The sequence below is a fragment of the Pipistrellus hanaki genome (genome assembly GCF_964339955.1).
Source record: "Pipistrellus hanaki genome assembly, chromosome: 2".
Classification (NCBI taxonomy): domain Eukaryota; kingdom Metazoa; phylum Chordata; class Mammalia; order Chiroptera; family Vespertilionidae; genus Pipistrellus; species Pipistrellus hanaki.
Window position 1 is genome coordinate 91579469 of NC_140504.1, and position 11483 is coordinate 91590951.

The 11483-nt window shown below is 40.0% G+C and overlaps 1 long non-coding RNA gene across 1 annotated transcript in view; it reads left to right on the forward strand.

Moving 5' to 3' along the window:
- LOC311618451 overlaps positions 1 to 11206 on the forward strand; it is a 36921-nt gene extending 25715 nt beyond the window's left edge. The window contains exon 2 of the long non-coding RNA XR_014794331.1: positions 10784 to 11206. This is a non-coding gene — a long non-coding RNA (uncharacterized lncRNA). The remainder of the gene's footprint in view (positions 1 to 10783) is intronic.
- Positions 11207 to 11483: the final 277 nt, after the last annotated feature.

Genomic DNA, 11483 nt, shown 5'->3' on the forward strand with positions numbered 1-11483 from the left:
CTGCCCTCCCTATAGGCCTGGTCCCCCCAATTGTTCTCCCTTTCAGTCCTGGTTTCCCCTAACTGCCCTTCTCTGCTGGCTCAGTCACCCCTAACTGCCCTCCTACTTGCCTGATCTTCCAAAACTGCCCTCCCTGCAGACCTGGGTCCCCCCCAATTGCCCTTTGCTAGCCTGGTCTCCCCCAACTGCCCACTGCTGCTGTCCTGGTCACCCCTAACTTCCCTCCTCTGTTGCCTTGGTTGCCCCTAACTACCCACAACTGCCCTCCCCTGCAGTCCATCTTGTGGTGGCCATCTTGTGTCCACATGGGGGCAGCCATCTTTGACCATATGGGGCGGCCATCTTGTGTCTTGGAGTGACAGTCAATTTGCATATTACTCTTTTATTAGATAGGATAATATGATAGGACTTACATTTCCATGAGAATTTGAATAATTTATCAGTAAAATACAAATTGTTTATTTTGTAATGTCTATCTTAATTTCGCTCTGTTTAACTTTAGCATTTATTAGCATTGAGGGATGATGTCTAGGCTATTTGCATCTTTATTTCTGCTGTTCACAGGGGACCAGGGGAAGAACATAAGTCACTTGGCATTATGGATTATTCCAGCTATGATTCTCAAGTTAATTCTTAAAAACTAGCTAGGAGTGGGTTGCGGGGGGGAGGGGGCTGGCTAGAAGGGGTCAAATGTGGGCAAAAGGGGGGCATCTAATACCTTCAACAATAAATTCTTAAAAATGGTACCTTTTGCACACAGCTAAAACTGGATAGTTCATGTGTTGCTGTGTTTTTTTCTTTTATAACAATAGATCCTACCAGTAAGAACTTTAATGCATGTTATTTTGTCCTTTACTTGCTATGCATAATGGTTCTAAATTTACTATCTATTTTTCCTTGACCTTTTATCATGCTTTCTGTTTTGTTTTTCTCATAAGAAAGATTGTCCTATTCTTTTAGCCCTTATTTATTTACTATTCTTTTTAATGTGGTTGCTGTTCTCTGAATTTCTTCTTCTTCTTCTTCTTCTTCTTCTTCTTCTTCTTCTTCTTCTTCTTCTTCTTTTTGGTGTACTTAAACAAAGAAAAGTCAGAACCTGAATGCTGAGGGCTTTTAAATGTCAAGTAGGGCAGGAAAAATTTTTTTTTTTTTTTTGCATGGGATACCCTTGTTAACAGTACCATTCAGTATTTATTTTTCTGGCAAGAATGTTTATTATTTACCCATCTTTTCTATTATTCTTCTTATAACCTTAAAAGCAATACATAATGAACTGAAAATGAAATATAAAGCCCTACCAGAATGTCTCAGTGGTTGAATGTCAGTAGGTTGTGATTCAATTCTCTATCAGGGCACATGCCTAGGTTGTGGGTTCGATCCCTAATGTGGGCCATGGCAGCTAATCAGTGATTCCCTCTCATCATTGACGTTTCTGCCTCTCCTTTCCCTTTCTCTCTAAAATAAATAGAAATATATATTTAAAAAAGAGTAAAGAAACATAAAGCATGGAACAGATTTTGGGGAGTTATAGGAAGTTGGTATTATGGTATCTCAAAATTAGCTTAGCCCTTGTGATGTTTGCTAGGCAAACTCTGGGATTAAAACAACAGTGTATTGTCAATTATACAAAATTCAAATTCCCACTGCCTCTATCAAATTTCAGCAGCAAGGTAAATAGAATCATGTTAAACATCCTTATTGCTGGTATTATCATAATTTTGATTTACTTTAAGAAGTTTTATAGATTTTATTTTTATACTTCCAACCAATAACTTTATTTATCCTTTCAAGATAAAAGTCCATACTTCCTGATCAGAAATATGAATTCAAGTATGTTTTATAACACTTGACAGTTTGTCAAAACCTTTCACATGTATAATATCACTTGGTCCTACAGCCTTATTGGATGGTCATAAAATAAATTCTTAGCTCCATTTTACATGTATAATGAGTAAATGTGACTAATAACATGGATGTTATTATTGCAAACACAAGCACAAGTCACACACAAGCCCAAGTCACACACAGGAGAATTTTAGCTATTATTTTAACTTCATTTCATCAATGAGCTTAGACTGTGCCCACAACATATAAATGACAGCAGTCAAAGGCAGGTTGAGTTAATATGAGTCACAGAAATTAAGAGGAAAGGAATGCAATAAGTCAAGGGAGGAGGTGGAGAGAGTAGTGACATACAGATTGTCTCTAGGCACTCAGTGGAATGGTTGTCATAGGACACTAATCCAAATTTCATTTTAAATCTATCTCTGTCATTTAGTACTAATTATGTATATTATGCCAATGAGGGCATCTATGAATATCTGGTACTTGTGTAATTAATCCCAGTTTGTGCATGTGTGTGACTTGAGCTTGTGTTTGACTTGTGCTTGTGTTTGCAATAATAACAAAATTAACCACTGTTCTAATAAATCTCTTACTCTAAACCATAGACCTCGGAAACTACGTTTCTTGAGCCTCACCCTCACCTTGCTGCTGCCATGAAAGCTGTTTCTTCCTTTAGGACTGGTATGGGTGCTATTCTGCCCACGTGGCTTCATTGCCATCTGATGGGAAGTCCAGCCACCACCCCCAGCCTGCCCCCACCCATAGTCTTTCAACTTACTTTTGTCCAGATTTGATGCAAATTTGAGATAGAAAGAAAAATCATGACTCATGTCAGGTATCATTCTTATTTTTAAATGTGTTTCCAGATCTAAATAAAAAAGTCAAATGCAGAGGTTTTCCTGTTGGTAAGTTGCAAAATGCAATGACAAAAACTCTAAGTGTTTTAACTTTTCTCTCAGTTCTGTTTGACTTTTCATCCTATGATGATTCTGTCAGGATATTCCAGAATTGTCAATGCATCTAATCCATTTCTTTTGTACTGACATTCTAGCTTTGAATAAGTTATAGTTATGGTCTCTGCAGCATAAGACAAAGATTCACACTCCCGGTGTTGTTCTGGCATCTGTTTCTGGCTCACTGCCACTCTCTCCTATGGCAAAGACCCAGAAGCCTGGAATCAGGAGAAACATACTATCAGTTCTCATCCCACCACCCTGGCTCTATGCCACTCTCATTTGAGAGCACCTGAAAAATAACAACCAAGTTAGCTGCCACTTTACTGGCCTGGGCAAAAGCAAAAAGCCAAATGCGCACAGTATTCCTGATTTAAACTGCATTCAGTTTAATCCATCACATCTTTTTGAAAGCACACTCTGGGGTTGGCACAAAGCACACAAAAACTAATAGCATTTGCTTCAGATGAGTCAGATGCTTACAATATATTGTGACATGGGACTTTCAGTTTGTGTACAAATACGCAGCGCTGCCAGGGAGGCAGTTATCACCCCAGTGAGAGGATCACTTACCTGTCCACATGAGACCTCTAGCCCTTTTCTATGTCATGAGACTCCAGGTGCTCTCTGCAGCTCCGCAGGACACGAGGACACCCGTGGGAATCAGTGGACTGTTCTAACAGTCTTGTCTCTTGGAGTGGCTGACTTTTAATGGCATTAAAGGTATTAAAGGTCTAACCCTCTTCAGTTGTGGACTGGCAGGGGACCATTTTACCAGTTAGTACAAAAATCCACTAGCACAAAGATATCAGTAGCAAACTGCATTAAAAGCTATCGTTGCAATAAGCTGTCCTTTCAAACCAAGGGACACAGTAAGTAGAGTGAGAAATTGTTGAGATAATATTGTACTACACCAGGGGTAATAGCATTGATTCACCCCAGAGGGATTTATAAATAATGACTAATTAATTGTTGTAGAAATGTTGGCAATAAATCAATAAGAATCAAAGAGATGGGTCTGGGTGATTAGATATGTCTGTTCAGGTGTCTAGGAAGTCCTGCTAGTCCTTTGCAGTCAGAGATGATGGTATATTTTCAGTCCTTCCTGCCAGAAGCCTTGAGAAGTTATATCTCCCTCTTGCTACCCGAGTGTGGACTCTTCTGCATATCTATGCTTCCTTCTTTGCTCATTACTGAAGCCTTAGAAACAAGACTGACAAGTAAAAAGAAACTGGTAGCAACCCTCAGGGGAAAGAATTACCCTTTAATGTCTATTTTGTTTGAGGAAACAACCAGAGGTCTAGATTAGGGGTGTCGAACTCAGTCAGAGAAGGGGCCAAAATCTAAAATCCAGCCTAAATCGCGGGCCGAATGGTTTACTGAACAGTCATAAACTGACAATGTTAACCAGAAATGTGAATTTAAAATGAGTGGAACAATCTTTTCCTTAACAGTGCTGTTAACCAACTCACATGCTATCAAGCAAAACAGTAATATTGGTATCAAGCAAAACAGTAATATTGGAATGTACCTAAAATGCTCATTGTTTTGTTTTCTGGCTAGATGTCTGACACCGTTTTCCCCGAATCAATGAGTCAATGTTCGGTTTTATTTCTTGGGCTGTAGCAACCCGCAAAACAGCATGGAGGTTGTCATCGGTAATGCGTGATCTGTGCTTGTTTTTGTTCAGATTCGTTATTGAAAACATCTGTTCACAAAGATAGGTGCTCCCGAACATGGATAGAATACGGGCAGCATGAAGTTGGAGCTCTGGCATTGAGTCAGGGGGCAGTAGAGGGTAGAAGTCCTCAATTTCAACATCCTGAAACCTTGATTTCAGGCCACTGTCAGACTGAAGCTCGATTATCTCCATCTGAAGGTGATGGGGCACATTGTTGACATCAACTGTAAAAGGATTGGCAAAGATGTCAAAGCCTGAGTGCTGTGTTCTAAAGTCAGAGAAGCGCCGCTCAAATTCACTTAGTAAACGGCTAACTTTGGTAGCCAGCCGACTGCAAGGAAAAGTACCAGAAATAGTGGTTGAGATACTCAAACAAACGGGAAAGTGGGCAAGATTGTCCTGTTCCAGTTGGGACTTCCATAGTTGAAGTTTACGCTGGAATGCTGTGATCATGTCAGACATCTTCGTGATGACTTGTTTGCGTCCCTACAGCTTCAGATTCAGTTGGGCGAGATGCTCGCATATGTCACACATCATAGCAAAATCACATAGCCAGGCGGGATCCGACAGTTCAGGCAAGGGCTTTCCTTTACTTTCCATGAAAAGAGCAATTTGTTCTCTGAGCTCAAAAAATCTTTTGAGGACTGCGCTCTTGCTCAGCCACTTACTTCTGTGTGGTACGGCACGTCTCCATGCTCTGCACCCACCTCCTGTAAAAACTGCTGGAACTGGCGATGATTCAGGCCACGTGCCCGTATAAAGTTAATAGTTTTAATGACTGCAGTCATTATGTCATTCATGTCCAGAACTTTTCCACACATAGCCTCTTGGTGGATAATGCAATGATAAGTAATCAAGGGTGTGTGGCAGTGACTTTTTTGCATTCTTTCCTTCATTAGTCCAACCAAGCCTTTCTTTTCTCCGCACATTGAAGGTGCGCCATCGGTAGTTAGCCCCACCAACTTTTCCCAGGGTAATTTAAAATTATTTATAGATTTCTCCACAGCCTCAAATATATCTCTACCAGTCGTCATCCCATGCATGGCAGCTACATCCAAAAGTTCCTCAGTGACAGAGAGGTCGGTCTTTGTAGCACGTATAAAGATGGACAGCTGCGCTGTATCAGTGTTGTCTGTGCTTTCATCGATAGCAAGTGAAAAAGCGAGATAACTGCATGCCTGTTCGGCCAGCTGTGATGATAGATTTCCTGAGAGTTCTTGAACTCTATCTGCAATGGTGTTTCTTGACAAACTGACATTTTGAAAACTCTGTATCTGGTCTGGGAATACTTGCTCACACACTTTTAGCATGCATTGCTTCAAAAAGGCACCCTCTGAAAAACACCTTGAAGTATGGGCAATTTCTTCAGCCACTATAAAGCTTGCTTTCACTGCAGCATCATTTTTCGCTGTAGCCTTTGTAAACATTTGCTGCTGTGATTGTAGTTTGCCTTTTAGTTCTTTAACAATTTTATGCTTTTCTTCCAAAGTATATTTGCCATACTTAACATTATGTTTGGTGTCAAAATGACGATGTATATTGTACTCTTTCATCACCGACACTGTCTCATAACACAATATACACACTGGTTTGCCCTCTCTAAGCACAAACATGTATTTATTTTCCCATTTGTCATTAAATTGTCTGCCTTCACCGTCAACTTTTCTTTTCCTGGACATTTTGGGATCAATATTGGCAGTAAAAGATGTAGTTTATTGGAAATCTGCGTTAGAAGGAAAAAGTTGAAAACTGCACAGGGATAGCTTGATTTGGCAGATGGAGTGGAGAAAAAAGAAGTCAGTCAATAAATGCCTGGCTGGGTACAGATAGCAGATTCTGTTGCGATTTTTATGCCTGCACTTTATGCCAGGAACTGGCAGCTTCTGCTGTGTATTTTTTATGCCCGCACACTCACTCTCTCCTCTGCTCTGCCACCCGCACAACCACATCGGATGCCGGACTATAGGTCACGCCTCCTGAATCTCGCATGACTTGTTATCTATGCGCATGCATAATAGATAGCAAGTACGGCCGGCGAGGCGGCCGGCGAGATCACAAGCCTCCTATGTCACCGCGCGTCATTGTGATGGAACGCAGTGGAGTGCAGTGATGACAGCGCGGTGCAGGCCACATTGCAAGGCCTGGCGGGCTGGATTTGGCCCGCGGGCCTTGTGTTTGACATGTGTGGTCTAGATGATCAGGATGAGGGGAGTCTATTGGTTAGTAAGAGTGACCAGGAGAGATCTCTTTCTGTTTCATACTTCATACTTTTGCAATTTGCATTTTGCTTTTCTCAATATGCAAATAGCACTCCTTGGCTTCTCTGACCCTTTATCTCTCCTGTCATTCCTGTGGTCATGTTGAGAAAATAATATCTGCACAAAAGGTCAAGTATTTGTCATGTAAGGAAACGCCATTACTCTTTTTTTTTCAGAATTATAATCTCAAGATATAGAGGTGAAAAGTTAAGTTATCAAATCCTTCAATTGAGTTTATTTATTCCAACCACAAGGAATTAATGTACTTTATAGATTTTTTTTGAATTACATGGAGGCAAATCTTTAATGGAAGTTTTCATTCTTGTTTCCTCTTGTCTTCCCTTGATTCCTTAGCGGGCGTTTAGAAGTCTAAGCAAGTCTCTTCCTGCTTAAAGTTGTCTTCAGGACCCAGAGAAATGATGAGGCAGCCATTCCAAGCAAGTGAAAAATGATAGTGCCTTCAAAGACAAGTGCTTCTAAGAGAAAATGATGATTCAAAATTAGCCAATTTACCATCCTTCAATTTTCTTCAACTCCCAATTGGTATAAATATACTTTCTGGGCAATTTAGAAAGACTGTGAATTGTTTTCAAATGCTTATCATTTTATCTATCTTTGTCACAATAACAGTCTACATACATATAATGTTTCCTATGTGCACCTGACATGCATTATCTTATTAAATGCTCACTGTGAACTTGTCTGATGGATCTTTTTTTACTGTTCATTTTCCTGGTAAGTTAGCTATCCCTTTACCTCCTACTCACATCATCACCTATTGATTCTCCTTCCAGCATACAACTTAAAGAGCCCACTTAGCTTCATATTCAGAGTCAACTTGCTAGTTCAAGACATAATCATCCTTCTCTTAGCCTCCTGCAGTAGGGTTCTTTCTCCATTCTGGTTCCCATCCAATCTACAAATAGCCAGAATACCCTTTAAAAGTGCATATTTATTCACATTGGTCCTCTCAGTAAAACTCTAGTCTGTGAAGTTCTGCGGAAGTTGGCCCACCACACTCTGCAGGCTCTGACCCCACCTTCTCCAGCCTCACCTTTTACCACCTTCCCTACAAGTCATGCCACTTCAAGCTCATGCTGGCCTTTCCCTTCTAGAACATGCATACCTGTCTCCCCTTCACATGTGCTGTTTCCACCAGGTTTTCTGAAGCACTCCCTCAGGATTTGCCTGATTACTCCTGCTTCTTATTTAGGTCTCTGCTAAAACATTGTTTCTCAAATTTCCTCAGCTCATCCATCGAAACTAGGTTCTTCTGCTACCTGCTTTCATAACAGTGTTATCTATATCTATTGCTGTATCTGTACTGTATCTAGGTCATATCCACTGTCCTTTCACCTACATAGATAAATTTGGTCTCACACTCTTACTGATTCTTCTGTAGGCCTAGTCCTGTCAGATTTTTTTTTTTTTGCAACATTTTGGAGGTACTTCCTGAGATTTGGAGGTCAAGAGAAGGAACACCATACCATTGTGCCATATTTTATTCTAAAATTCTGGTCTGCAACATTCTCTGAGAACTTTTCTTGAAACCTCTGATTGTCCCTCCACACCTTAACTCACCAATAAGCAGGATCTAGTCAATACAAGCTCACTAGAATCCCCACCATTGACTCCTTGAGGCCAAACACTTCCATACCTACTTCAATCACTCATCTAGGGGAAATGGTGAATAACATAGGTTGATGAACAAGAACAGACTCAGAGATAAGGAGCCATGGGTCAGACTGTTGAACCTCAAAGGGAGGGTGAGGATAAAAGGGAGAGATCAACCAAAGGACTTATGTGCACACATATGAGCCTAACCAGTGGTCAAGGACAATAGGGGGATGGGAGCATGAGTGGCAAGGGTGGGGGATTGGAATGGGGGGTTGAGGACAAATATGTGATATCTTAATCAATAAAGAAATTAATTTTTTTTAAAAAAATGCATAATAATACTCTCTGGCCCAGTTTCTACCCACAAATCTCTATCAATGATCCCTTGGTCTACACAGGCAATTCAGCCACTAGAACTGTTTTAAAAAAACTCTGGGGGATTAATTTAGCTTATTGAATTTTTGTTTTGCTGCATTTTCTGTGATAGTTTTTTTTTTCTCCTACCTGCTCACTAGACTAAGCTCCATACTAGCAGATACCATGCTATTATGTTATGGTTACACCCCCTGCACCTAGCACAGTGAAAATGAATCAATAAATAGCTCTTGAATGAATGGAATAACTTGAAGGAGGCCTCATACAGCAGTTGGTAGTGGAGCCAAAATTTGAATCCAGATATGCATCTAATTCCAAAGGATGGATGGATGGAGATATATATATATGTGTGTGTGTGTGTGTGTGTGTGTGTGTGTGTGTGTGTGTTTGTGTGTGTCTATATATACACACATATATTTTAAGAATGTTACAAAAGCCATGGCTCATGCACTTTTGTTCAATGGGTACACAGATGAGTATATTATGGCCTTATGCAGACTTTGTCTTTGTAAATCAAGGGTATGACATATTTTTGTGGATGATATATCTTGAAAAATAGCTTTAAATTCATTGATGTCTAAGAGATATGAGCACTAGAGGCCATTATGAGACCTTTTAGATGTGGTTATAACTTATGTTACTCCTAAAAGGAAACTACGTATCATTACCATGAAGTGTGGAAAGAAATTCCTGGCATCATCCTATATAATAAAAGGCTAATATGCAAATTGTCCCATTGGGAGTTCAACTGACTAGGAGTTTGACCACTTGATTTGATGTGTGCTGACCACCAGGGATGGTGCAGAATGAAGGAAGGCCTCTGCAGATGACAGATGACAGCCAGGGAAAAGGCCCCAATCAGCCCTGATTGCCGTCCAGGCCTAGGAACCCTATCCATGCATGAATTTTGTGCACCAGGCCTCTAGTAGATATAATAATGCCAAATAAAATTTATTTTTCAAAGAATTGAATGGCAATCCCCTGCCACAGCAAGAGAAGATTTAAAGACATGCACTTATGGAATTATTTGGGAAGGTGTTATATGACCTCCAAGGTTTGTGTTCAACTATTATGGCAGAAGGATTTGTGAAGGAGCTGTAACAGGATAACATGTGGCATGCCCTGACCTAGCCACTGAATAGAATCATGCTCTAGAAGGTTCTCTCCGTGGTTTCCGAATAGTCCAATTCACTCATCAAAAGCTATTTTTATTTAAAAAATAGCTTTTATTAACAATTTATCAATGATAACTCATTTATTTATACATGTATTTATTTGTGATGATTGTCAACATCACTTGCTAAATCACAAGTAATGTATTTCTAAGGTATACTTGCCCACCAATTTAATGGTTTTGGTTAAAAATGTAATATATGATATTACAATAGAATATTTGGAACATACTGGAAAAAGTAAAGATTATTTAAAAAATATCCAATCCTGTGGTTAGCCACAATTGCTATTTTGGTGTGTCTGTGTATAGTTCAGATGTATTATTGCTTGCCCATTCTCCTGCTATAAGTTATGAAAAAAGTAGGGCTGCCCTCTTCTATAGTACATAGAAATGAATTTTAGGACACTAAGACAAAGAGTTTTACATGCCTTTTATTCCATGTCAAGTGCAATGCTCAATCTCAACTCAGAAATAACCTGAGTAGAGTTAGTGTGATGGTGGCCTTCATTCCTCTGTGGTAAAGGCAAGCCGATGCGCTGAAGACTATGCATCTAGAAAGACAAGTGTTTCGAGGACTTAGGTCTATAGCTTTTCTCTTTGCAGAATCAGGAAAGAGTGACAAGGGACTGCCACCGAATTCTAAGAAACAAAGTCCACCAAAAATATGGTGGATTCCAGAGAGGGGCAACCTACTAACCACTTCAACAGCAGCTGGATTGTCTAAAAACTTAATGTTACCCAGTTCTTACTCATCACTTGTGTATCTAATTGGGACAGTAGCTAGCCCTAACCCTGTTGACAACATGCTATTTACATATGAAGGGGTTGTAAAGTTTTTGTCAACTAAAAACATTCCTAAAAAAGTTCCATCTTCATTCAGAAAACAGGGCTCCACTTCAGAAGCTCTTTAGAAGAGCAAGAGAGTGACAGACAGTTCATCTTCATCTTCATCTTCATCCAGCTCCTCTGATTCAGCATCTAATGAGAAGAGAGATGGCTCAGAAGTTGATTCCCAAGTGAGACCGCATCAGCCACTGCACCATACGCTGCTCCTGCCGAACTGTTTGACAACACCACCTACAAGGATCTCCAGCATCATGACTACACCTTGTACACCTTCCTAGACATGAGCCTGGACCTCTCAAAACGGAGGTTGCTTCAGCCCTTTTCCAGTCGAGAGTCACTTCACCACTGAGAGCTCAGTTTAACAATCAATAATCAATCTTATATTGTCTGCTGTGCCCTTGCCTGCAAAATAAAGTCTGCTCAAGTAAAAAAAAAAAACAAAACAAAAAAACCTAACTCCACCTGATTCTCCTGGTCTTTGATTGGATGAAGTGGTGCTCTACCCCAAAGCTGCTGTCTTCACTTAGTGATAGAGGTGATGCCAGAGGAGTCTTGAGTTTCTACAGACTACCAAGCTAGGAGTGCTGTTACAATTCTTTGTTACTTTCCTCTGGGTCAAGATTGTGAGCCCATTTATAAAATCATGTAATAATTTGTTTTTGCCATTATTTTGCAGTCACAATATCTCCTTTAATTATTCAAAAGTGTATACTTAACAGATTAAAAAAAAAGAA